The 27,533-nt window shown below is 50.0% G+C and overlaps 1 protein-coding gene across 1 annotated transcript in view; it reads right to left on the bottom strand.

The window, feature by feature from the left end:
• The window catches only part of LOC137621635 (triosephosphate isomerase-like), a 41,466-nt gene that overhangs the window by 13,168 nt on the left and 765 nt on the right, over positions 1–27,533 (bottom strand). The window lies entirely within an intron of this gene.

Below are 27,533 nucleotides of genomic sequence, written 5' to 3'. Positions count from 1 at the left end.
ACTGGACATCTTTTAAGTAAAAAGACGCGAACACTGACTTGCTTCTCCAATAGGTTGCGTCCATTATACTTTGCAGAGATCTATTTTGCTTAAAGGCCACGGAAGTTGCTACAGCTCTAACTTCGTGCGTCTTCACTTTAAGCAAAGCTCGGTCTTCCTCACTCAGATGTGAATGAGCTTCTCGTATTAACAATCTGATAAAGTATGACAAAGCATTCTTTGACATAGGCAAGGATGGTTTCTTAACTGAACACCATAAAGCTTCAGATTGGCCTCGTAAAGGTTTAGTACGCTTTAAATAGAACTTAAGAGCTCTAACAGGGCATAAGACTCTTTCTAGTTCATTGCCTACGATCTCCGATAAGCTGGGAATATCGAAAGATTTAGGCCAAGGCCGAGAAGGCAGCTCATTTTTGGCTAGAAAACCAAGTTGCAGCGAACAAGTAGCTTTTTCCGACGAAAATCCAATGTTCTTGCTGAAGGCATGAATCTCACTGACTCTTTTAGCCGAGGCTAAGCATACCAGGAAAAGAGTCTTAAGAGTGAGATCTTTCAGGGAGGCTGATTGTAACGGCTCAAACCTGTCTGACATGAGGAATCTTAGTACCACGTCTAAATTCCATCCAGGGGTAGCCAAACGACGCTCCTTGGTGGTCTCAAAAGACTTAAGGAGGTCTTGCAGATCTTTATTGTTGGAAAGATCTAAGCCTCTATGCCGGAAGACCGATGCCAACATGCTTCTGTAGCCCTTGATAGTGGGAGCTGAAAGGGATCATCCTTTTCTCAGGTATAAGAGAAAATCAGCTATTTGAGCTACAGAGGTACTGGTCGAGGATACAGAAACTGACTTGCACCAGTCTCAGAAGACTTCCCACTTCGATTGGTATACTCTAATGGTAGACGCTCTCCTTGCTCTAGCAATCGCACTGGCTGCCTCCTTCGAAAAGCCTCTAGCTCTCGAGAGTCTTTCGATAGTCTGAAGGCAGTCAGACGAAGAGCGTGGAGGCTTTGGTGTACCTTCTTTACGTGTGGCTGACGTAGAAGGTCTACCCTTAGAGGAAGACTTCTGGGAACGTCTACTAACCATCGAAGTACCTCGGTGAACCATTCTCTCGCGGGCCAGAGGGGAGCAACTAACGTCAACCTTGTCCCTTCGTGAGAGGCGAACTTCTGCAGTACCTTGTTGACAATCTTGAACGGTGGGAATGCGTAGAGATCCAGATGTGGCCAATCTAGGAGGAAGGCATCTATATGTATTGCTGCTGGGTCCGGGACTGGAGAGCAATAGATTGGAAGCCTCTTGGTCAGCGAGGTTGCAAAGAGATCTATGGTTGGTTGACCCCAAGTGGCCCAAAGTCTCTTGCACACATCCTTGTGGAGGGTCCATTCGGTTGGAATTACTTGACCTTTCCGACTGAGACAATCTGCTATGACGTTCAAGTCGCCTTGGATGAACCTCGTTACTAGGGAGATGTCTTGACCTTTTGACCAGATGAGCAGGTCCCTTGCGATCTCGTACAACGTCAGTGAGTGGGTACCTCCTTGTTTGGAGATGTACGCCAAGGCCGTGGTGTTGTCCGAGTTTACTTCCACCACTTTGCCTCGAAGGAGATACTCGAAGCTTTTCAAGGCCAGATGAACTGCCAACAGCTCCTTGCAGTTGATATGCATGCTCCTTTGACTCGAGTTCCACAGGCCTGAGCCTTCCCGACCGTCCAGTGTCGCGCCCCAGCCCAAGTCCGATGCGTCCGAGAAGAGAACGTGGTTGGGAGTCTGAACAGCCAGGGGAAGACCCTCTCTTAGGTTGATATTGTCCTTCCACCAAGTCAGACAAGACTTTATCTTTCCGGAAATCGGGATCGAGACCGCCTCTAGCGTCTTGTCCTTTTTCCAGTGAAAAGCCAGATGGTATTGAAGAGGACGGAGGTGTAGTCTTCCTAGTGATACAAATTGTTCCAGGGATGACAGCGTCCCTACCGGACTCATCCACAGCCTGACTGAGCAGCGTTCCTTCTTCAGCATCTTCTGGATGGATAGCAGGGCTTGATCTATTCTGGGGGCCGACGGAAAAGCCCGAAAAGCTAGACTGTGAATCTCCATCCCTAAATACAGAATAGTTTGGGATGGGACCAGCTGCGACTTTTCCAAATTGACTAGGAGTCCCAATTCCTTGGTCAGATCTAGAGTCCACTTTAGATCCTTCAGACAGCGACGACTGGAAGAGGCTCTGAGAAGCCAGTCGTCCAAATAAAGGGAGGCTCGGATGTCCGATAAGTGGAGGAGTTTGGCTACATTCCTCATCAGCCTCGTAAACACGAGAGGAGCTGTGCTTAGGCCAAAGCACAGGGCCCGAAACTGGTAAACCACATCTTCGAAGACGAATCTCAGAAAAGGTTGGGAGTCTGAGTGAATGGGGATATGGAAGTAGGCGTCCCTTAGGTCTAGCGAGACCATCCAGTCTTCCTTCCTGACCGCTGCTAAGACTGGCTTTGTGGTCTCCATGGAGAACTTCGTCTTTGTGACAAAGACATTCAGAGCACTGACGTCTAGCACCGGTCTCCAACCTCCTGTCTTCTTCGCAACTAGGAAGAGACGGTTGTAAAATCCCGGTGATCGAAGGTCCGAGACTTTGACCACCGCTCCCTTCTCTAGCAAAAGAGACACTTCCAGTTTCAGGGCTTGTCTCTTTTCTTCCTCTCTGTACCTGGGAGAGAGATCGATGGGGGACGTCGCTAGAGGGGGTTTGCGTACAAAAGGGATTTTGTACCCCTCTCTGAGTAACTTCACAGATTGTTGATCTGCGCCTCTCTTCTCCCAGGCTTGCCAGAAGTTCTTGAGTCTGGCTCCCACTGCTGTCTGAAGTTGCGGGCAGTCAGACTCTGCCCTTGGAGGACTTAGGTCCTTTCCTCTTCCCTCGTTTCCCTTCGGCACAAGCACCTCCTCTGCTGGAGGCTCTGCCACGAAAGGGCGGAATAAAGCGAGACGCTGGAGTGTCTATACTCGGTCTAGCAGAGAATGTAGGCAAAGGGGGAGCTTTGCGAGCCGAGGACGCAACAAGATCATGGGTGTCCTTCTGAACTAACGATGCGGCAATTTCCTTTACCAAGGCTTCAGGAAATAGGCACTTGGAAAGGGGAGCAAAGAGAAGTTCGGATCTCTGTCATGGCGTAACTCCAGCAGACAGGAACGAACAGAGAGACTCTCGCTTCTTCAGGACTCCGGACGTGAATGAGGCAGCTAGCTCATTGGACCCATCACGGACGGCCTTGTCCATGCAGGACATAATGAGCAAGGAAATATCCTTATCTACCGAAGAGATTTTCCTGCTCAGGGCTCCTAAGCACCAGTCTAAAAAGTTAAAGACTTCGAAAGGCCTAAATATCCCTTTATGAAGGTGGTCCAGGTCCGATGGTGACCAACAAACCTTCGAGCGTCTCATGGCAAGGCGGCGGGGAGAGTCTACAAGACTTGAGAAGTCGCCCTGGGCAGAGGCAGGAACTCCCAAGCCGAGAACTTCTCCCGTGGCATACCAGACGCTCGATCTAGAAGAGAGTTTAGATGGGGGAAAGGCAAATGCTGTCTTCCCTAACCTCTTCTTAGACTCTAACCAGTCTCCCAACAGCCGCAAAGCTCTCTTGGATGAGCATGAGAGAACGAGTTTCGTAAAGGAAGGTGCGGTAGTAGGCACTCCTAATACAAACTCTGACGGAGGAGAACGAGGAGCCACAGAAACAAAGTGGTCCGGAAACATCTCCTTGAAAACAGCCATGACTTTTCTAAAGTCCAATGATGGATGAGATGGCTTAGGCTCGTCCAGTTCCGAAGGTTGATCGTCTTGTGGTTCAGCAACGTCCTCATCAGATAGTTCCTCATCCGAAAACTGATGAGGAAACGGCAACGGAGTGGGCAACGTCTGGCTCGCTGAGTCCGGTCGCACTGGTGCATGCGTGACGGAGCCGGACGCAACGTCATGGAACTGCTGCACAGTCTGTGAACTGTCAACAACCATGGGTGCGCGAGGACGCACAGCGTCCACCCGAGACTGTCTAGACCGTCTGGGTTGTGCAGTCAACACCATACCGGGTTGCGGAGGTTGACGCACCGCGTCAAAATAAGTCACCTCTGATGGTTGCTGAACGTCCTGAACGTCAACAACCACCTCCGTGCGTCGCCTAACGTCAACGTGCGGCTGGCAACCCACACTGGGTCGCATGGGTGGAGGAACCACCTCAACTGGTAGACGCGAAAAGGTAACCTCAGCGTCAACAGGACGCACAACAGACCGCTTGGAAGGTTGTTGGCCAGAAGGTTCAGCAGCAACCTTCTCTGAATTAAAGTCCTCCATCAAGGACGCAAGTTTGGACTGCATATCTTGCAGCAAAGCCCATTTAGGGTCTACGGGAGCAGGTGCGGCAACAGACGGGGTTAGTGACTGAGGCGGTACCGCTTTGCCTCTCTTAGGCGGTGAGCAGTCATCAGATGACGGCAACGAGTCCGAACTGACCCAGTGGCTACAACCGGGACGTTGGACTTGTCCTGAAGGGACCGACTTACGTTTTAAAGGTCGTGAGACCTTGGTCCAAAGTTTCTTACAAGAAACATCTTCAGACGACGAGGTAAAAACGGGCTCTCTCGTCTTACGTAGGTAGGGGCGATCTTGGGGAGATACGCCTGATACCATGGAGGGAACGTCTGTTCGCTGATCAAGGCCTCTCAAACCCATGCGTCGTACGACATTGCTTCTCCCCTGGGCTTGGGAGCTTGCAAGAGGTCCCGGACTAGGAGGACGACAGGCACGAACAGACGAACCCTCAAGCGCAACACTGTTCACAACACTTTCACTAGGCACTTTATCACTTCCCGCGGCACTTTGGCACTTTAGCTCCTTAACATCCGCCATGAGTTGATTGCGGTCACTTGCAAGGGACTCAACTCTCTCCCCCAGGGCATGGATAGCACGCATCATGTCAGCCATCGATGGTTCCCGAGTGCTAGGAGGGGGGTTAGGAACAACCACTACAGGGGAAGGAATAGGTTGAGGGGAAGGAATAGGTTGAGGGGCATGAGGAGAGGAAAAATCTATCGACCTAGAAGAACTTCTCCTTAATCTATCTCTCTCTAGCCTGCGTGTGTACTTCTCAAATTCGATAAAATCGAATTCCGAAAGGCCCACGCATTCCTCACACCGATCTTCCAATTGACAGGTTTTACCCCGACAATTGGAACAAACAGTGTGAGGGTCGAGAGAAGCCTTTGGATGACGCCTAGAACAGTCCCTAGCATTGCATTTTCTAAACTTGGGAACTTGTGAAAGGTCAGCCATTTTGAATTGGTCAAGGGAAAATTCCAAAAAACGGTCTAAGTCATCAACAATGAATCCGATACAAAAAAAGAGTTCAAGGATTTATTTGAAGAAAAACCCTGCACAGCGAAAGCTCAAAACCAAAATAGAGTACTTCACCAAAGATGATGGAAAAAACTCCAGGTTTCAACAGCGAGTAATGTACGTCTTGTCGACACGTCGACAGAGAAGAAATTGAGTCTTAGTTTACATTGAGTATGGTATCTGGCCGACAGTTGGCGCTGATGGGCACACCCGCAACCTGTATAGCGATCGCTGGCGAGTTTTTTACAAGTTTTTTGTCTGTCGAGCAACAGAGTTGCAGCTATACAGTGAACCCTCGCTACTTCGCGGTTCGACCATCGCGGATTCACCACTTCGCGGATTTTTTCCATAACCCATATATATACAGTAATATATATATATGCATGTATGCATGTATTTATGTATATATGTATGTATGTATATATGTAGGTATGTATATGTGTATACATATAAATATATTTATATATATATATACACACATACATATATATATATATATATATATATATATATATATATATATATATATATATATATATATATATATATATATATATATATATATATATATATATATATAAAGTAGGAAGATGTGATGTAGTTCTAAGGGAAAAGTATGGGAAATATGTCTGGGTAATAAGCAAAGCTCTACCTCCAGTTTGTTTCTTCATTATGATCAGAGATAAATGTAAACAAAACATTGGTTGCCATTTTTTATCGTGCTTTTTAGCGTGTTTAGGAAACACATGATATAAAATTGCCTTTAATATTTGTGCCTGTTTTAGTTTAGGGTACTGTAGTACATGCATTAAGTGTTCTGTACTATAAAGGGTAGTTTGTTAACAGTACTACGTACAAGGGAAGGTTTTAAAAGTCTGAATATACATGTTGAATAAAGAGGTAAATATGGTGTCACTACTTCGCGGATTTTCACCTATCGCGGCCGCGTCTGGAACCTATCTACCGCGATAAACGAGGGTTCACTGTATATATTCACCGGCTAAGTTAAATATTTAAAAATGAAAATTATTCAAGAAATAATGGCCATTTATAAATACTTTATGAAAATATCATAAATTTTGAAAGTAATAATTTTTCTTAACTATACTGTACAAACCCGAGTCTTAATAGTTGTATGATTTCGACGAAGCTGGAAATGACCGTTTAAACGCTTAGCGAGCTGTTACTTAAAAAACTTAGGTTTGTATAGTTTGGAAAAATACCAATTACTGTACTTTAAAATTGTATTTATTCCTACTTGAGTACAAACTATCGTTCTTCAATAGGAAACATTATTATTATTATTATTATTATTAGCTAAGCTACAACCCTCGTTGAAAAAGTAAGATGCTTTAAGCTCAAGGGCTCCAACACGGAAAACATCTTGGTGAGGAAAGGAAATATATAAACTACAAGAAAAGTAATGAACACTTAAAATATTCTAAGAACACTACCAGAATTATAGTAAAACTTTCATATATAAACTATAAAACCTTCAAAAAAAAAAAAAAGAGGAAGAGAAATAAAACAGAATAGTGTGCTTAAGTGTACCCTCAAGCAAGAGAACTCTACCCTAAGGCAAAGGAAGACCATGGTACCGAGACTACGGCACTACCCAAGACTAGAGAACAATGCTTTGATTTTGGAGTGTCCTCCTAGAAGAGGAGGGATGAAGTCCCTATAACCAAACTGGCTGGCTTACTAACCCAGGAAATGTCAAAGCACTTTGGTTCTGTAAACGAGAAAAAGTGCCGACTCATGTCGACCTCCTAACGACCTGAGCACGAAGACAGCGTAGGTGTTGGGCTAGGTCCCTATCAGATGACTGATAAGACAGTAATCGAGGGGCCTCTATCTGAAAGAATATGATGTCTCAACGTCTGTTCATTCATGAAAAACGGCCAAGTCCAAAGCTGAAGAATCCCTCTTGGCCTTCTCTTTCTTATTCTTTCCAAATTCCACCCACTGCAGAGTAGGCCATGACCTACACTCGTACAAGGGGATGATGCAAACAGTCTTGGTCTATGCAAAGAGTACAAAGTTGATGAGAATCCCCAAAAGATCTTGCTCATGAACTTTGCCATACTTACGGCCACATTTCCCATGGCATACCTGCACATGCGCTCATGGAGTCTCCATTAGCAAAGGCACACAATCGGTAAGAAAAAGATCAAAACAGCCACTAAAGAAGTAGCAAAGAAATCTGAAATGTGCTGCGAGCAAATTCAAAGTAAGGGTTGCTTTGCCTGGAGGGTGGGCAGGGCCTAGCCACTACCTGCCAGTTACTATAACCACCTCGTTAAAGTTTAAACAGCTGTTTCTATCTTCCCCGAAATCATACTCATATCATAGGATGATGCTTTGTAGGAACAAAAGTACCCATTGGTATGAAAAGCTTAATTTAAACTCAAAACAACCGGTACCTGCGTATGTATCCAAGAAGTTTGTCAGAGGAAAATATTAATCATTAAACAAAAGTAATGAATCACTATGACCCTCTCTTCCATACAAGAAATTTCTGGAAGTATGGCGCAGGAATATGACTTACACCAAATTCCTTAAAGGACACTATAGTGATGGTGCAGAATTTAAATGAGAAGGATCATCAAAGACAGACACAAACCTTGAAATAATACAGAGATAGGTCAAGCAGTCCATAGTCATCTGAGGAAGTATAAGAAAGTTACAAGCTCTGAAGCCATGGTAATCAAGGGGAAACTTAGGTCAGGTCTTGTATGTTAACCTTTCTAAATAAATGCCAAAACTACAGTATGTACAAGCATGCGTGTCATGTCAAGGTTGCGGGCGTCGCAAAACTGACATACGTCCCAAAGAGGAATCAACCTCTAATAGAAATTCTTTCATTTAAAAAGATGTTGATTAATAAAGTCCCAAATTTAGTAAAAACACTGACACAAGCTTAATCTCCTGGTAGATTTGATAACTACCAGTAGTAGCCAGTACAATACCATTAGTAAATGACACTACTATTAAAATCAATGTTATTATTATCCACTTGATATTTTTCAACCAATTGGAAGTGGACTTTCATGCATGGGTGAATGTTAAATGCAATGCAGGGATGAAAACAAGACGACACTACAAGAGTAGTTAGGAGGATCAAGACAAAATACTAATCTTTGTTGGAGTACCCAATAAAAACTGGAGCATGATCAGGTCTTGTAGAAGCATGTTTCAGTTAGCCTACTGTAGTTAAAAGAAAAAAAATATAACTATCAGTATCAGGTGGAGCATGATCATGTCTTGTAGAAGCATGTTTCAGTTAGCCTACTGTAGTTAAAAGAGAGAAAATATAACTATCAGTATCAGAAGGAACATAGCCACAGACTTGTACTATGCCTATTACTCCCGGATGCAGAAAATTCTATACAGTATGTGGGTTAACAAATGGCAGTAACTCCTGACAGGAATAATGTTAGTAAATAGCAGTAACTTGGAATGTTAGTTGAAGAAAATATACAGTATAGTTATATTTACACGCGACCATAAACAGCAACGAGAGAGATTCTGTGTCCTTTATCTACTTCTACGAATGTTGACACTGTAGTAATTGCAGACTATATCTCTGAAATAAAAAAAAAAGAGAAATTGTGATTCAAGCACCAATAAATTACAGCCGAGGGAAACAGTTTTCTTTTCTTACCTCTAAATGAGTTCGTAATGCTGGGTATTAGGGCCTATAAGGTAGGTTGCGCTATCTTATTATCGAAAAAAGAATTGAAACGAAACATGATTAAACAGCCTTCAAACTTTTAAAATTTGTTATTAATTCTTATACAAACCTTTTGCCCTTTGAAATGGAGAGACTCACTTATTAGTGGATGGAGAGTCCCCTAAAACCAAAGTGCTTTGTTCTTTTCTTCCCTGAAAAATGTTCATCTCTCTCGTCCTCCGCAGGAGAGAGGGAGATCATTTCAGGATCCTCCTAACAAGCCCATCATATGGATGATTATGCTGATAGGACCTGGCACTTGGTCAATGAAGGAATCTTCCTCCCACGAAAGGGAAATGCAGTCTTTCTCTAATTATAATACTTGATGCAAGATGGCCAATGGAAACGTATCAATTCCATCATCCTCCCGTCATAAAGGGAGAACTATTTCTGTCAGATCCAGCCTAATATGAAAGGGGGCAAGAAATGACAAATTCGGAGATAATTTGTATTTTTCCTAACCATACAAACCTTAGCTATTTACATTGGGTTTACCTTTTAGCGTAGCTGAAATGACGAGCCAATAGTTTTTAACGAGGGTTAATTACCCCCGCGCTAGTTAGCGGGGGTAGGGGAAGGGATAGCTTGCTACCCCTGCCCCCCCCACATACCGGTGATTTGCTTCACTTCACTTAGAGGTAGGACTTGACTTGGGGGCCAGGGTTGGCGGGCAAATATGTGTAAATACAGTAGCTAAGGTTTGTATGGTTAGGAAAAATACAAATTATCTCCGAATTTGTCATTTGTTCCGTAACCGAAATACAAACCACGCTATTTACATTGGGTGACTTACCCTTAGGAAGGGTGGAAAGTCCACAGCCTTACTGACTTCGGCTTTGCCCGGGGACTCCATCCCTCAGTGAGTAGCACTTGAGAGAAGGAGCCTCTGCACCTCACAAGTTCCTTGCTTTGCTAGGAACGAGTGGCCTACATAAGTTGTGTGTGGAGGAAAGTGTGACTCGTCCTATGAAGTTGACCTTGAGACCTTTAGATAGGAATCTAGGATAGGACGTTCCCAATACCACCTCGTCAGGGTATGGGGGCCGCAACAGTATTAAGCTTAATACTAGGAGCACAAGGAAGCATGGGTTACCTGCAGAGGTCGAGGTCAGCTATGCGAGGACCAGGATGCTGCTTCCCCAAGAGAGGGGAGAATGAAGAAAGAAGTAAGGGTCAGACATACTCTTTCATTCACGCAGACTAAAACCGGGTAACAACGCCCTCAACCTACTGCTACTTGTCCATAAAGGAGCCTGAGGTTAGACCAGCTGTTGCGCAGCCACCACAGGGCCGATAGAAAACGTATCGAGGCTCCTATGGGTCACGTCCTGCAGGTAGTGGGCTGTGAAGGTCGTCTGGCGCTTCCAGACTCCAGCTTGAAGCACCTGCGTCACAGAGAAGTTTCTCTTGAAGGACAGGGACGTAGCAACACCCCTGACATCGTGTGCCCTAGGGCGACGTTGCAGAGGAGGGTCTGGATTCAAGGCGTGGTGGATAACCCTTCGAATCCAAGCTGAGATGGTGTTCCTGGTGACCCTCCTCTTCGTCCTGCCTGTGCTCACAAACAATGCTCGCACTTGAGGACGGACTGCAGCCGTTCTCTTCAAGTAGTACCTCAGACACCTCACTGGACATAGTAGCAGCTGGTCTGGGTCGCTTGTTACAGAGCGGAGACTCGCGATCCTGAAAGAGTCGAACCGAGGATCCAGCACTCCAGGATTCTGAGTCTTGGCCACAAACTCAGGGACGAACCTGAACGTTACCTCCCCCCATCCCCTTGAATGGGCAATGTCGTACGAGAGACCATGAAGTTCACTAACCCGCTTGGCCGAAGCCAAAGCGAGCAGGAAAGCCGTCTTCCAAGACAGGTGGCGATCAGAGGCCTGGCGTAATGGTTCAAAGGGAGGTCTCTTAAGAGCCCTGAGGACCCGAACCACGTTCCAAGGAGGTCTCACTTCCGACTGGGGGCAGGTAAGCTCATAGCTACATATGAGTAGAGAGAGTTCTAGCGAGGAAGAAATGTCCACGCCTTTCAGCCTGAAGGCCAAGCTTAAGGCTGAGCGATAGCCTTTCACCGCCGAGACAGAAAGGCGCATTTCCTCCAGCAGATAAACGAGGAAGTCCGCTATTGCTGGAATAGTGGCATCGAGTGGAGAGATACCCCTCCCACGACACAAACCACAAAAGACTCTCCACTTCGCCTGGTAGACTCCTTCAGAGGACCTTCGCAGGTGCCGAGACATTCTCTCCGCAACCTGTTGCGAAAAGCCTCTCTCTGTGAGGAGACGCTGGATAGTCTCCAGGCGTGAAGCCGAAGCGAGGCCACGGCCTTGTGAGGGACGTTGGAGTGGGGTTGTCTGAGAAGCTCGTGTCGTGGAGGAAGTTTCCTCGGGAGCTGCAGAAGGTCCGGGAACCATTCCGCGTGATGCCATAGCGGAGCTACCAGAGTCATCGAACAGTTGACCGATAGTCTGGTCCTGTTGAGCACCCTTCTCATCAGACAGAATGGTGGGAAGGCGTACACGTTGATGTTGTCCCGCCGTTGCTGGAAAGCATCTTGCCAGAGAGCCTTGGGGTCCGGGACTGGGGAGCAGTATAGAGACAGCTTGAAATTCAACGCTGTCGCAAACAGGTCCACGGTCGGGGAACCCCACAAAGTCAGGACTTTGTTGGCTATCTGAGGATCCAAAGACCACTCAGTACTCACTATCTGCGAGGCCCTGCTCAGACTGTCGGCGAGCACATTCCTCTTGCCAGGAATGAAGCGAGCTGATAGTGATATCGAGTGGACTTCGGTCCACCTCAGAATCTCTACTGCAAGATGGGATAGCTGCTGCGAAAAAGTGCCTCCCTGCTTGTTGATATAAGCCACTACCGTGGTGTTGTCGCTCATCACCACCACGGAATGACCCGCCAGGGTCCGTTGGAACTGTTGAAGAGCCAGAGAGACGGCCTTCAACTCTAGCAGGTTGATGTGCAGGCACTTTTCTGATTCTGACCAAAGACCTGAGGTCCTCTGGTTCAGAACGTGCGCCCCCCACCCTTCTTTTGACGCGTCCGAAAACAGTGTCAATTCCGGGGGGAGGACGAGAAGACTCACTCCCTTCCGCAGGTTCTCGTCGACCAGCCACCACCGCAAGTCCGTCCGTTCCAAAGATCCTATCGGGACCTGAACGTCCGGGGAATCGGATCCTTGATTCCGCCGGGACTTGAGCTGCCACTGCAGGGATCTCATCCTGAGGCGGCTGTTTGGAACCAGACGAGCCAGGGAGGACAGGTGACCTAAGAGACGCAACCACGATTGGGCGGGAAGCTCTTCTCGCCTGAGGAAGGGTTCCGCCACCCTCCTCAGCCTTGCTATCCTGTCGTCTGATGGAAAGGCTTTGTGGAGTTTGGTGTCTATCAGCATGCCTAGATAAAACAGTCGTTGGGACGGCTGCAGAGAGGACTTCTCGAGGTTTACCACGATCCCCAGATCCTGGCAAAGACCTAGAAGCCTGTCTCGGTGCCGAAGAAGGGTCGACTCCGAGTCTGCTAGGATCAGCCAGTCGTCCAGATAGCGAAGGAGACGAATGCCGATCCTGTGCGCCCAAGATGAAATCAGGGTGAACACTCTGGTGAACACCTGAGGAGCTGTGGAGAGACCGAAAAACAGCACCTTGAACTGGTAGATCTTGTCGTCTAGGCAGAATCTCAAGTACTTCCTGGAAGATGGATGGATTGGGATCTGGAAGTACGCGTCCTTTAGATCCAGTGTGCACATGAAGTCTAGAGGTCTCACCGCAAGTCTGACCGTGTCCGCTGTCTACATGCTGAACCGAGTTTGCTTGACAAACCCGTTCTGAGCTGAGAGGTCGATGACAGGTCTCCAGCCTCCAGACGCCTTCTTTACAAGAAAGAGTCGACTGAAGAAGCCTGGGGAGCCGTCAACGACCTCCTGGAGAGCACCCTTCTTGAGCATGGTCTCGACTTCCGCCCGAAGGGCCAGCCCCTTTGCCGATCCCGTGGCATAGGAGCTCAACGACACTGGATTCGCTGTCAGGGGAGGTTGAGATGTTATGAACGGGACGCGATAGCCTTGGCCGATCACTGAAACCGTCCAAGCATCGGCCCCGTGTTGCTGCCACCTGTGCACGCAACGTTGAAGGCATCCCCCCACAGGTGGACACGCAGGGGGACTGCCACTCCTAGGGTTTGCGGCCGCGGCCGCTCCCTCTAGGAGTCTTGCCTCCCCTGGAGGACTTACCGCCCCTCTTGACCTTGGCTGGAAAGGGCTGGGGCTTAGACACCACTTTCTTAGCTGCCGGTGCCTGCTTCGATGCCTTACGAGGCTGCTGCTGCTGTTGCTGCGGAGCTGGAGGCTTATAAGGCCGAGCTGTAAGGGCCCTATGGAAGAGGGAGTCCGTGCTAGATTTCCTCCACCTCTCAGCCGTTCGCTCCATATCCTGTGGCTCCAACAGATTCTCCCCAAGGAGGGAAGCATGTCTGAGCCTACAGACATCCACAGCGGGGACCTTCGGGTGGAACCTCTCGGTCACCGCATTGCGCCGCTTCAACACCGAGTTGGCCCACAGGGTGGTGACCTGGTGCGCCAGGAACTCGATGGAGCGGGTGCCCGAGAGTAAGAAGGTCTCCAGGGCCTTCCTATTGGTCTCCTTAGACAAGTACGTACTAGGAGCGCAATAGGATGGCCAGAGTTCCTAGCCATATATCCAGCCACGAAGTGGCCTGCATGGCGCACTTCGCGACCTTCTCATGGCTCAGGATCTCCGACGCCGAGAACAACACCTGCCGGGCAGAGAGCTTCTCGAGGGGAACTCCCTTAGCCAGCTCTTCTACGAAGTGATGGAGAGGAAGAGTGAGACTAGACTCACCCAAGATCTCAAAATACCTCCTCTGCTGGAGACGAGGAGGTGGGATGAGTTTGTTCCCGGCAGAGGAACGACTGGAGGAGGCAAGAATCGCGAGCTGGGCATTGGCCCTGGCTCTGGCATCCCGAGACCAGGGCAGAGCCGCACTGGTCTTAGGGGCCTTCTGAACATTTAACACTTGGTCCAGGACCGTGTCCTTGCCTTCTCGGGGGGCGATCACGGGGTCCATGAACCCGTTGAGTTGCCTCATCAGGCTCAGGACCTGCCAGAAGGCATGTTCAGATTCCTGCTTGTCTCCTCCCTGCGGGCTGGCAGCTAAGTCTCCCGTCCCCGGAATCTCTTCCTGGGGCGAAGCGTGGACGTTCCCCCGGGGAGCAGCGGGTTCCTGGCGAATCCTTGAAGACGATTTCGGGATGGTCTTAGTCCTTGGGTTCCCTCCTGGGAGGGATACAGGATCCCAACAAAGAGGTTCGGAGAGCCCCTTCCGCGCGAGACGATTCTCCTCCATGAAGAGAAGGCTCCCCCCTTGGTGCCGAGAGGGAGACTATCGCCTCACTGGACTCACCCGAGGACGGAAAAGCCTCGTCCACGGGAGAAGGAGAAAACGCCTGCGAAGGGGATGAGGCCTTCCCGACAGACCTCTTAGGAACCAACTTCTCCCTGGGGGAAGTCACCACGAAGTCCACTCCTCTCTTTCTCTTCAGCGGAGGTGAGGCAGCCGTTGGTTTGTTCCCCTGATCGGCGAGTGCTGGCTTCATAACCCTCACTAACGCCCGCATCAGAGTACCAAACCAAGTCTGTTGCTCCACGGACACAGAGTCCAAAATCCTCGCTGGAGGGAAAGGGATCGGGCGATCCTTCGGAGTGGACACCACTGGACCTGCCTGAAAAGGAAAGGGGGAAGAAAGATGCACTGACCTCTCTGAAGTGTCTTCCCTGTCCTGCACAATGGTCCTGCGCTTTGGTGGAGGCGATCCTGAGCGCAGTCTGGTGAAACGCGTTCCTGCTGCTGTTACTGGCTGTGAAATTCGGCGCGAACGGTGGTCGCGAGAAGGCGAACGGTTGTGCGGTCGCGCGGGCGCGCAGGCGAGCGGTCGCGCAGGCGAGTGGGCGTGAGGGCGTACAGGCGAACGAGCGCGTGGGCGAGCCGGCGAACGAATGCGTTGGCGCGTCGGCGAGGGAACGCGTTGTCGCGCGGGCGAGCGAGAACGCTCAGAAGATCGCTGGCAACGTTGGTCAGGAGACCTGTAGCGCGTGGGAGAGTGATTGCGAGCAGGCGATCGGTGGTGCGCTGGCGAACGCTGGCGCGCAGGCGAGCGATAGCGCATGGTGGCGCGTTGGCGAGCGATAGCGCGTAGGTCGCGCAGGCGAACGCCCGCGCGAGGGTGAGCTAACAGAGGGCGACCCATGTCCTTCCAGATCCTCTGGGCGACGGCGCGTTGGAGAACGCATGCGCGCAGGCGATAGGTCACGCGAGCGGTCCGGAGATCGCCGATGTTCAGGTGATCGCTGACGAGCAGGCGATTGTTGAATCGTCTATGATCACTGGCGAGCTGGTGATCGCTGGCGAGCAAGAGGGCGACGCGTGGAATCCTGTGAAGGAACAGTCGGCGCGGCGCGTTCACGAACAGGAACAGGAACAGGAAGCGCGTAGGCGTGTGGGCGAACATGACAAATTCGAAGATAATTTGTATTTTTCCTAACCATACAAACCTTAGCTATTTACAAAGGGGTTACCTTTTAGCGCAGCTGAAATGGCGAGCCATTAGAATTTAACGAGGGTGTATTACCCCCGCGCTAGTTAGCGGGGGGGTAGGGGAGTGGTAGCTAGCTACCCCTCCTCCCCCTCACACACAGGTGAATGCTCACTTTCACTTAGAGGTAGGACTTGTCTTGGGGGACAGGACTGGCGGACAAATATGTGTAAATAGCTAAGGTTTGTATGGTTAGGAAAAATACAAATTATCTTCGAATTTGTCATTTGTTCCGTAACCGAAATACAAACCACGCTATTTACAAAGGGTGACTTACCCCTTAGGTAGGGTGGAAAGTCCCCAGCCATACTGGCTTTGGCTTTACCCGGCGGACAAATATGTGTAAATAGCTAAGGTTTGTATGGTTAGGAAAAACACAAATTATCTTCGAATTTGTCATTTGTTCCGTAACCGAAATACAAACCACGCTATTTACAAAGGGTGACTTACCCCTTAGGTAGGGTGGAAAGTCCCCAGCCATACTGGCTTTGGCTTTACCCGGGGACTCAGAATCCGAGTGAGTCGCACTCGAGAAAAGGAGTCCCTGCACCTCACAAGTTCCTTGCTCCGCAAGGAACCATGTGGCCTACGTAAGCTTGTGTGTGAAGGAAGAAGTGTGACCCGTCCTAGGCAGTTGACCTGGAGTTCCAGAAGGAACTCTGGGTTAGGACGTTCCCAATACCACCTCGTCAGGGTATGGGGGACGCGACAGTATTGACTCAATACTCGGAACACAAGGAAGCATGGTTTACCTGCAGAGGTTCGAGGTCAGCTATGCAGAGACCAGGATACTGCTTCCCCGTAGAAGGGATGATGAAGAAAGAAGTAAGGGCCAGACATACTTCTTTCGTTCATGCAGACTAAAACCTGATAACAATGCCCTCAACCTTCTGCTACCTGTCCAAAAAGGAGCCTGAGGTTAGACCAGCTGTTGTGTAGCCACCACAGAGTGATAGAAAACGTATCGAGACTCCTGTGGGTCACGCCCTGCAGGAAGCGGGCTGCGAAGGTCATTAGACGCTTCCAGACTCCAGCTTGTAGCACCTGCGTCACAGAGTAGTATTACTCGAAGGCGAGAGACGTTGCGATGTATCCAACATCGTGCTGTAGGGCAACGTGACGGGGGAGGGTCTGGAGACAGGTCGAGATGAATGTCCTTGAGTCCGGGCTGAAGAGGTATACTGGTGACTCTCCCCCATGTCCTCCTTGTTCTCCCAAATCGGCTGCAACTGAGGACAAACTGCAGCTGTTCCCAGCGCTAACCTCTCGATTCCTTTACTGGCAAGAAAGAGAAGGTCTTGGGACATCAGATACAGAATGGAGACTCGAAATCTTGAATGAATCGGACCGAAGGGCCAGGACCCCCAGATTCTGAGTCTAGCCAACAACTCACGAGCGAGCCTGAATGTTGCCTTCCCCTCTTCCTTAGAAAGGGGGGAGTCGTAAGAGACCAAGAAGATTGCTTACACACTGGCCGTGGCCAGAGTGAGCAGGAGACCCAAGGCGGAATATAATCCGAGGCCTGTCGTAAAGGGTCTTGAGAAGATCTCTTAAAGGACTAAAAGTCCGAGCCATGCTCCAAGTTGGAGGTCTTCCTCCGACTAGGGCAGGGACGATCATAGCTTCGCATGAGCGAGGATAGATCCAGCGGGCAGGAAAAAGTTATTCCTTTAAGCCTGAAGGTCAGGGAAAGGCTGAGCGACAGGCTTCATTGCCGAGAGCGGAAAGGAGTTTCCTCCCGCCGAAAGGCAATAAGACCGTTATTGCTGGAGAAGAGGCCTCAAGGGAAGAGGTATATCTCCCACGGCACCAACCACCTTAGACTCTTCACTTTGCCTGGGAGACCCCTGTGGATGACTATCGCAGATGACGCGACCTCCGTACCGCGACTGTAGCGGGTTGTCTCCTTGAGGAGGAGGCGTAGTGTCTCCAGGCATGAAGCCGAAGCGACGCCCCGGTTCGGGAGAGATATCGCAGTGTGGTTGCTTGAGTAGTCTGCGCCGTGGGAGAAGCTCTCCCGGGAGTTCCATCAGGGGAAGCAGAGGGTCCAGAAACCGTTCTGCGCATAGTCCCAGTGGAGCTCTCCCATTGAAAGGTTGACAGACAACCTGGTCTTGTTGAGACCCATTGTCCACAGACAAAAAGGAGGGAAGACGCAGGCGTCGAAGTTGTCCCACCATCACCGGAATGCATCTTGCCAGAGTCTCGGGGTCTGAGACTGGGGGGAAGAATAGCGGAAGCTTGAGGTTCCAAGCTGTCGCGATCAGGTCCCCCAGACCAGTACTTGCTGGTTACCCAAGGTCAAAGACCCCCAGGTACACTCTCTCTACGAGGCTCTGCTCGGATAGTCTGAGAGAACATTCCCCTGCCTGGAATGAGAGAGCCGATGGTGGTATTGAGAGAATCTCAATCATCCCGGTATCTCTACTGCAAGATGTGAAGGTGTGAAAATGCGTCCCCTGCTGGTTAGAATACGCCAGAATCATGAAGTCGACGCGAACGGGGCGACTCGGCAGGAGCTGTAGGAGCTGTAGGATCTGTAGAGGGGCCAGACTAAGGCCCCTAAGCCTGCCTGAATGATGGAGAGGTATCCTTCAGGTCTTGACCATAGGCCTGGACCGGAACATGCCCCCCCCCCCCCCCCTTTCCTTTGACGAGTCCGAGAACCGCATCAAGAATGTGGGGAAAGGACGAGAATATCCACTACCATCAAGAGGCTCCATAGGTCAACACCCATTGCAGGTCTAATAGTTCCGCTGGTCCCATAGGGGCCAGGAAGTCCGGTTAAACATTGCCTGAAGCCACCGGAACTTGGATCGCCCCACATGGAACTTATCCTGAGGCGACCGTTCGGACTATAGACGGGTCAATGAGGAAAGGAGAACTAGGAAACGTTCCAAGGTAGGGCTGAAAGCTCTGCTTGACTGAGAACAGGTACTGCGACTCTCCTCAGTCTTGCCACAGTCAACCGAAAGGAAGGCTCGGAGGATGTGGTAACAGAATCTGGCGTCCCCAGGTGGTCACCCATCCAAGTACCGACGTTGCTTAACCTCGCTGGACGGACGAGAAGAGGGGTTTCCAACGTGGTAAGGCTGTTGACTCAATATCATGGCCAGATACTCCAGATGTTGAGGCAGAGGAAGAGAAGGCTCCAAGCAAAATACCATGAGCCCACACTCATGGTAAGCATCCGGAAGCTTGTCCCGGCGCTGAAGAAGGTCGAACCCGAGCCTACCGGAGTTGACCAGCCCTCCAAACAGCAGAGGAGGCGGAAGCCTGCACCTGAGCGGCCAAGAGGAAGGCAGGGAGAGTTCTCTGGGGAAACAAACCTGCTATGCCACGGCGGGATAGCCACACTGCATCATAAGCAGGAATACTTGCAGTCTAGGCTGAATTCGACGAGCACCCTGGAAGATGGATGGAATGGAAACTGAAAGTACCCGTCCTTCCGATCCAGGGTTTAAGGAGTCCTGTCGCCTCGTTACCAGTCTGATCGATTCTGCTGGTCTACGCTGGCCGAAGTTTGTTCGACAAACTTGATCAGGGCTGAGAGGTCGACTACGGACATCCCCTCTCAGATCCTTCCTTACAAGAAAGGATCGACTGAGGGGGCCGGGGGTGAAGCCGTCGATGATCCTAAGGAAGACTTTCGACTAAGGTATGGATCATTCTGCCCAACCGGGCAACTCTGCTGACGCTATGGCATAGAGGTTCAGAGACACTGAATTCGCTGACAGAGACGGCAGGCGCGATATCCTTGGCTGATCACAGAGATTGTGCGGGAATGGGCATCGGGAAGCTGTCATTCGGATGAGTAACCTTAAGCATCCTCCCAGCGAAAAACCTGCAATCCTAGAGTTCGTGAACTCCTTTTAGGACTATGCCCCCCCGGAGGAGTCTCCCGTGCCATCTGTTCCTGACAGGAGGAAACTGCAATTGGACACCTTGTCCCAGTTGTCGTAGCCGATAACTTAGGCCGACGTGGTTGAAAGAAAAGGGCGCTGGAGCCCTGCAGAGTCTGGAAGAAAGCGCCTTGGAGGAGTGAAACCGGAAGTCGATTTCCTCCGCACAGCAGCTGTCTAAGTCTCTGTCCTTGGGCACAAACAAACTCTTCTCAAGGATGGAAGGGTGTCTGAGGTCGTCGACCTCCACAGATGAGACACCCGAAGGAAGCCCTCAGTCAGCGCGTCCAGATGGTCCAACATCGAGCTTGTTCGCAAGATAGATACTTAACGACGAAAGGCCAAGGTGCCTGAGCTCGAGAGGAGGAAAGTACCCCTGATCTTCCTGTAGCTTCCTTGAACCAAACCTCGGGCCGTAACCGAGGAGGGAAAGAACTTGGTAAGCTCCCAGAGGAAGGGGTAAGCAGTCACCCCTTGTCCGATGGAGAAATCTCGAACGGAAAGCCCCCCCCGCCAAAAATCCTTCCAGGGAATGACGGGGAAGGGCTAACCCAGGTTCAGGAAAGAGGAGTGTTGCTCAGATCTCCCTTAAGTTTCTCCTATTCTTGCAAGTGCCATGCTCTGCGTTTACGGGGTGAGGCCGTGTTCTGGAAATCCGCTCCAGAAGAACTCGCCAGGCTGCGAAAACCCCATTGGGAATCGTGGTCGCAATCGCCCTGGAGCTCGCGCGACGGTAATTCAAAGATTTTCGCGTGGGCGAACGTGGAAGAGCCCATGCGCGGTAACGCAAACGAAGGTGAGCGAAGGAGCGCAGAAGGAGGGCGAGCGTGGTAGGAAGGGCGAGAGCTGGTGGTCCGCGACCAATAACCCATAGACGAGCAATGGATACAGTGAACCCTCGTTTATCGCGGTAGATAGGTTCCAGTCGCGGCCGCGATAGGTGAAAATCCGCGAAGTAGTGACACCATATTTACCTATTTATTCAACATGTATATTCAGACTTTTAAAACCTTCCCTTGTACGTAGTACTGTTAACAAACTACCCTTTAATGTACAGAACACTTAATGCATGTACTACAGTACCCTAAACTAAAACAGGCACAAATATTAAAGGTGATTTTATATCATGCATTTCCTAAACATGCTAAAAAGCACGATAAAAAATGGCAACCAATGTTTTGTTTACATTTATCTCTGATCATAATGTAGAAACAAACTGGAGGTAGAGCTTTGCTTATTACCCAGACATATTTCCCATACTTTTCCCTTAGAACTACATCACATCTTCCTACTTTAGATATATATATATATATATATATATATATATATATATATATATATATATATATATATATATATATATATATATATATATATATATATGTGTGTGTGTGTGTGTGTATATATATATATTTATATGTATACACATATACATACCTACATATATACATAAATACATGCATACATATATATATATATATTACTGTATATATATGGGTTATGGAAAAAATCCGCGAAGTGGTGAATCCGCGATGGTCGAACCGCGAAGTAGCGAGGGTTCACTGTACTGCAAGAAATAAGCCGACGTTTGTGCGAAGAAACACTGTTCGCGCGTGGGCGAACATTGGAGAGCATGGGCGCGGACGCGCATGAGCGTAGACGTGCAGGCACGTGGGCGTGTGGGCGCGCGGTCGCGCGGGCGAGCGGTCGCGCGGGCGAGCGGTCGCGCGGGCGAGCGGTCGCGCGGGCGAGCGGTCGCGCGGGCGAGCGGTCGCGCGGGCGAGCGGTCGTGAGGGTGGGCAGGTGGATGAGAGCGAGTCCGAGGCGGCGAACGCAAGCGTTAGCGCGATGGCGAGGAAACGCGCTGCCGCGTGGGCGAGGAAAACCGCTGGCGATATGGATCAACAAGCGGTCGGTGGTGAGCTGGTGAGTGCTAACGCGCAGGTTGGCGATGGCGCGTTGTGTTATGCCGACGCGATGGTCGAGCAGCATGCGCAGGTGAGCGATCGTACGTTGGCGAGCAGTATGCGAAGGTGAGCGATCGCGAGCAGCATGTGCAGGAGGGCGATCGCGCGATGGTGATCAGCATGCGCCGGGTCGCGCGATGGTGATCAGTATGCGCCGGGTCGCGCGGTGGTGATCAGCATGCCAGGGTCGCGCGATGGCGATCAGCATGCGCAGGTGGGCGGTCGCGCGATGGCGAGCAGCATCTGCAGGTGAGTGATCGCGCGATGGCGAACAGCATCCGCAGTTGAGGGTCGCGCGATGGTGATCGGCATGCAAAGGGTCGCGCGATGGTGATCGGCATGCAAAGGGTCGCGCGATGGTGATCAGCATGCAAAGGGTCGCGCGATGGTGATCAGCATACGCAGGTGTACGGTCGCGCGATGGCGATCAGCATCCGCAGTTGAGGGTCGCGCGATGGCGATCAGCATCCGCAGTTGAGGGTCGCGCGATGGCGATCAGCATCCGCAGTTAAGGGTCGTGCGATGGCGATCAGCATCCGCAGTTGAGGGTCGCGCGATGGCGATCAGCATCCGAAGTCGAGGGTCGCGCGATGGCGATCAGCATCCGCAGTTGAGGGTCGCGCGATGGCGATCAGCATCCGCAGTTGAGGGTCGCGCGATGGCGATCAGCATGCGCAGGTGAGCTAGTAGCTGGCAAACCATGTTCCTTCAGAAGTGTTGGAGAACGTTGGCGTGCCGGCTGTAACACACACGGGAGATCCGGAGATCGCCGAGAGACAGGTGATCGCTGGCGAGCTGATGATCGCTGACGAGCAGAAGGCTACGCGTGGAAGCCTGCGCATAGAGGAAGAGTCCTTGACCCCGACCTGAACCGAAGTTCTAGATCGCGAGGGCGAACGTGGGCGCACAGGGCGCGTAACAGGAACCAACAGGAACAGCAGGGATGATCATCTTGAAAGCGCTGACGAACAGGAGAGCGCTGATGAGCAGAAGAGCGCCTGTGCGCTAACACTGAGCAGGAGCAGGAGAGAACACAGCAGAAGGGCGCGCAGGGAAACCCTGACACGCAAGGGAAGAACCCCCGTGGGGGCAACCCTTTGCCCCGAAGGGAACGTTGTCCGCCGGGAGACTGATGTCCGTCGGAAGACCGCTGTCCGTTGGGAAGACCGTTGTCCGTCGGGAAGACCGTTGCCCGTCGGAAGACGAGATCAGACTGCTGTCCATCTGCACCAAGGCGGAAGATCGAGAAAAAGGAGTTGTAGGCTGCAAACGGAGATCCAAAAAGGCGCCTCAAGCACCCTTATAGGAAGATGAGAGGCCCTTATGATGAGGCGGACGGTGGGCCTTACGGCAAGGGAGGCCAACAGCAACAGAAGAAACCTCCGAAGAGGAGTCTCTATGAGTGTACTCTCTCGCGAACGAAAGAGAAACTTCGTAGAAGAGACTGGTCAGCCAGTGAGCTAAAAGGAGCAATCCTCCGAAGAGGAGCTCCTGCAGTTGCCCAGCCCCTTGAGCGAAACTGCAGGTGCGACCGCTCAGCACCAAGAGCATAGTCGCACGAAAAAAAGGCAAGAGAAGAACCCCCCAAAAGGGGAAAAACTCAAGCCTGGACAGGAAAAACTTCCCTCGGAAGGAAAGTTACCCGCCCAAGGAGGCAAGCCTCCTGAGAGTTCTAAAATGAACTGGAGAGCTGTCCGTCGTCACGGGAGTACTTCCAGTAGAAGGAGACACGCCCCTGACGAAAATACAAGGGGGGAGGCAGCAACAGCCGAATCCCCAGGACTCAACCAGACAGCTCACACCGTCGCCATATTACAGAAACAAACTAGATCGGTAACTGTAAAAAAATAAAACAAATAATATTAGTACACATTCATTCCCCCGGGAAGGCTCCGAAGAGGAATCCCGAGGGAAAGGAACAAGAATTACACAACAGGCACGTGCCCTCACAACCACTTACACTCACGGAAGGAGAGCTGTAACCAAAACAGAATTATAACAATTATAATTATGTAACTATGTAATTATGTAATTTAAAAATGAATGAACACTAAAGAAAGAACGAAAACCCCGAAAGGAATCGTTCTACAAGCTGAAAAACAAAAAACAACTACAATTAGATTCATAACTAATTGAGACAAACGTACGGCGTAGCAACCCCCCCACACGGAAAGGAAGCTACAAGGGCATAGTAACACGTAGTAAAAGGGTGAACGACCTCAAGAGAGAGAGAGAGAAAGACATAAGTCAAACTCGATCGCCACCCATAAAAATACGCCGTGGTGGCCTAACTGCCGAGGACTCCACGTAGATATCGTACAATACACACAAATCTGAAAAGGAAACTTACTTATTTCTATACTCAAATATATATACAAACATGAAAACATGTTTACATATATATTGAGTAAAGAAAAGTAAGCGATTAAGTAAAGACAAAACAAACAAACAATGGCTGCCAAGAGAGGACCAAGACAGAGACGTCAGTCACAGTCCGAGCCAAAAGTGAAAGTGAGCATTCACCTGTGTGTGAGGGGGAGGAGGGGTAGCTAGCTACCACTCCCCTACCCCCCCCGCTAACTAGCGCGGGGGTAATACACCCTCGTTAAATTCTAATGGCTCGCCATTTCAGCTGCGCTAAAAGGTAACCCCTTTGTAAATAGCGTGGTTTGTATTTCGGTTACTGAACAAATGTGTTTTAGAAACACGCGCTAGAGAACGCGAGCGATGTTGTGCAGGAACAAGCTGAGGATTGCGGTGGCGCTCAAGAGACTGATGGCGCGCAGGGCGCACAACAGGAACTGCAGGATATTCGGAGACCACAGGGGAGCGCTGGCGAGCAGAAGGGTGATGGTCCTCAGAAGAGCGCTGACGGTCAGAAGAGCGCTGACGAGCAGGGGAGTGCCTGTGCGCTAACACTGCAGAAGGGCGAGCAGGGGAATGCTGGCGCGCTGGGCGCTCTTCAGGAACAACAGGTTGAAGGATGTCCTCAGGAGAGTGCTGGCGAGAAGAGGGGCGATCATCAGGAGAGCGCTGGCAAACAGGAGATCGCTGACGAACAGGAGAGCGCCTGTGCGCTAACACTGCACGCATGACGGAAGAATCCCTTTGCCCCGAAGGGACCGTTGCCTGTCGGGTGACGAGGTCAGGTTGCTGAACATCTGCCCCAGAAGTTGAAGGTCTGGAAGGCGTAGGAGACCGATCCCCAGAGAGGTCTAATGAAGCTGGAGCTGCAGGCTGTTTACGGCGAGGAGAGTCCCCTTCGGAGGAAGAAGGAGAAGATCCAAAAAGACTCCTCTTAGCACCCTTATAAGGAGACGGGAGGCCCTTGCGACGCAGTGGACGGTGAGCCTTACGGCGAAGGCGGCCACGAGGAAGATCGTCAGGACCATCAGTCCTCCGAAGGGGAGTCTCAGTCAAAGCACTCCCTTTAGAGGGAAGCTGGACAGCAGAAGAGCCCATAGGACTCCCTTCCCCCTTCGAAGGATGTACGGAAGGGGGAGGAGAGCCGTCAGCACCAACATCCCCAACTGCACCTGCAGAGGATTGCCCCGCCCGTCGGAGGCCTCTGCCACCACGACGTCGACGATAGACAGAGGATCTACCTCTGCTATCACCGGCGACTGCTTAACGGCGGCCCCCAACTGGACAAGGTCAATCAGGGCAACCCTGGAGGGCAAGCCCTTAAGCCCCAGGGAAGCCCAAATCTGTAAAAGATCATCGTTAGACAAAGATTCATCAATAACCTCCCCCGGGGGAGGAGGAGGAACTGCCCCGCTATGGGAGGCGACGCCCTCTCCCCCAACCCAAGGTCGGGAAACAGAACTAGGGCCTGCGCTCCCACTCGGCCGACTCTCCTTAGGAGCCGAACGAGGGGGAGCTTCGGAGGAGGTTTGGGCAGCGAAAGAAGAGTCCCGAGAACCTTCCTCCTTCAAGGCAAACCCGGAAGGAGAATGGTCTCTCTTGGACTTCTTCTTACGCCGGCGGCCAAACCTCTCCCACTGGGAGGCAGACCACTCCCTGCACTCACTGCACTTATTTTCCTGATCACACCATCGGCCTCGACACTGCGGGCAAAGGGTGTGAGGATCAGTGTCCACGGCCGACATAAAAGTACCACAAGGGCGGCCGGCAATTCCAGGGCACGTACGCATATTAATCATAAAGGTGGTCAACTTCTAACACACACACACAAACTGAAAGAGAAAGCAGAAAAAGATTAAAGGCTGTCAATGAGGACGATGGACAGACACGTCTGTTCATCGCCGGAGCCAAAAGTGAAGTGAAGCAAATCATCGGTGTGTGGGGGGGGGAGGGGTAGCAAGCTATCCCTTCCCCTACCCCCGCTAACTAGCGCGGGGGTAATTAACCCTCGTTAAAAACTATTGGCTCGTCATTTCAGCTACGCTAAAAGGTAAACCCAATGTAAATAGCGTGGTTTGTATTTCGGTTACGGAACAAATGTAGTTTAGCACCTTCAAAGTCAGGGCCAGCAAATAACTACATAAAAACTACATCCTCAAGCAAGGGAAGAAAAGAAGCAGAAGGGACAGTCTTTTTACCTTTCTTCCAGACTTACATTGAACATGTTACTTTAGACAAGATGCTTCCTATCCCGTATGGGAGCTGGGCTGGCTATAAATCTACTAGGGCCACCACCACAGGACAAAATAGAAGAATGACATGTGGGTATTCTCCTTTGAAAAGGCTGCGAAGGTCGTTTGATGCCTCCAAGCTCCATCATCTGTCCAACTGTAGATTTTTCAGTCTGATTGGGATCAGTCCCATGACTTTGTGAACTCTAGTTCAAGGAGGTGCCTCGAACCCCTCAACAGTCAAATTGTACCCTCTAATTGGGTGCTAGTGTGGCTTGTACCTTACCCATACTTCTTGTTCCTCCCTAGGGTAGCTTGTATCCTACCCCAGTTTTGGGTGGGAAAAATTTACAAAGGAATTGATAAATAATGGTAAAACTAACCTTTTCTTCTCTATACATTATTCTCTGGGTCACACAATAAATCCGTGGAAAAATACACTAAATATCGGCATCTTATACTCCTGGAATACTATCCATTTGTTTGTTGACATTCTACAATCAGCATGTGTCTATTCAGGTGACCTGAGTAGGGGGGGTTGGGGGGGCACTTCCCCCCGCTTAGGTCTGTGACCTGGGAAGGGGAGTCCGGGGGCTTGCCGCCCGGCTAGGTCTGTGACCTGGGAACTATTAGTTTAGGTTATGTGGGGTGATATGTTTTGTTCCCATGTACAGACACTATGGCACTATCCAAGACCAAAGAACAATGCTTTGATTTTGGCGTGTCCTTCTAGAAGAGCTGCTTACCACAGCTAAAGTCTCTCTTCTACCCTTACCAAGAGGAAAGTAGCCACTGAACAATTATAGTGCAGTAGTTAACCCCTTGTGCAAAGAATTGTTTGGTTATCAGGTGTATGAAGATAGAGGAGAATGTGTAAAGAATAGGCCAAACTATTCAGTGTATGTATAGGCAAAGGAAAAATGAGCCGTAACTAGAGAGAAGGATCCAATGTAGTACTATCTGGCCAGTCAATTGATCCAATAACTCTGTCGCAGTAGTATCTCAATAGGCGGCTGGTGCCCTGACCAATCTACTACCTTTATACAGTATATATATATATATATATATATATATATATATATATATATATATATATATATATATATATATATATATATATATATATATATATATATATATACACATGTCTGGGGTTTGGCCAGTTTTCATCACCACGCTGGCCCGTATGGATTGGTAATAATGAGAAATTTCAGAATATGTCCCTCTAATTATTTATTAGCCCCAAAAATAAATGTCATTTTCGAATAAAATGGGAGTTATCCAAGGAAAAACATTATTTTTTATTTGGAAATGTATATATAACA

Source organism: Palaemon carinicauda, chromosome 28, assembly GCF_036898095.1.
Source record: "Palaemon carinicauda isolate YSFRI2023 chromosome 28, ASM3689809v2, whole genome shotgun sequence".
NCBI lineage: Eukaryota > Metazoa > Arthropoda > Malacostraca > Decapoda > Palaemonidae > Palaemon > Palaemon carinicauda.
The sequence above is the reverse complement of the archived record's forward strand: the minus strand, read 5'-3'. Positions and strand labels throughout refer to the sequence as shown.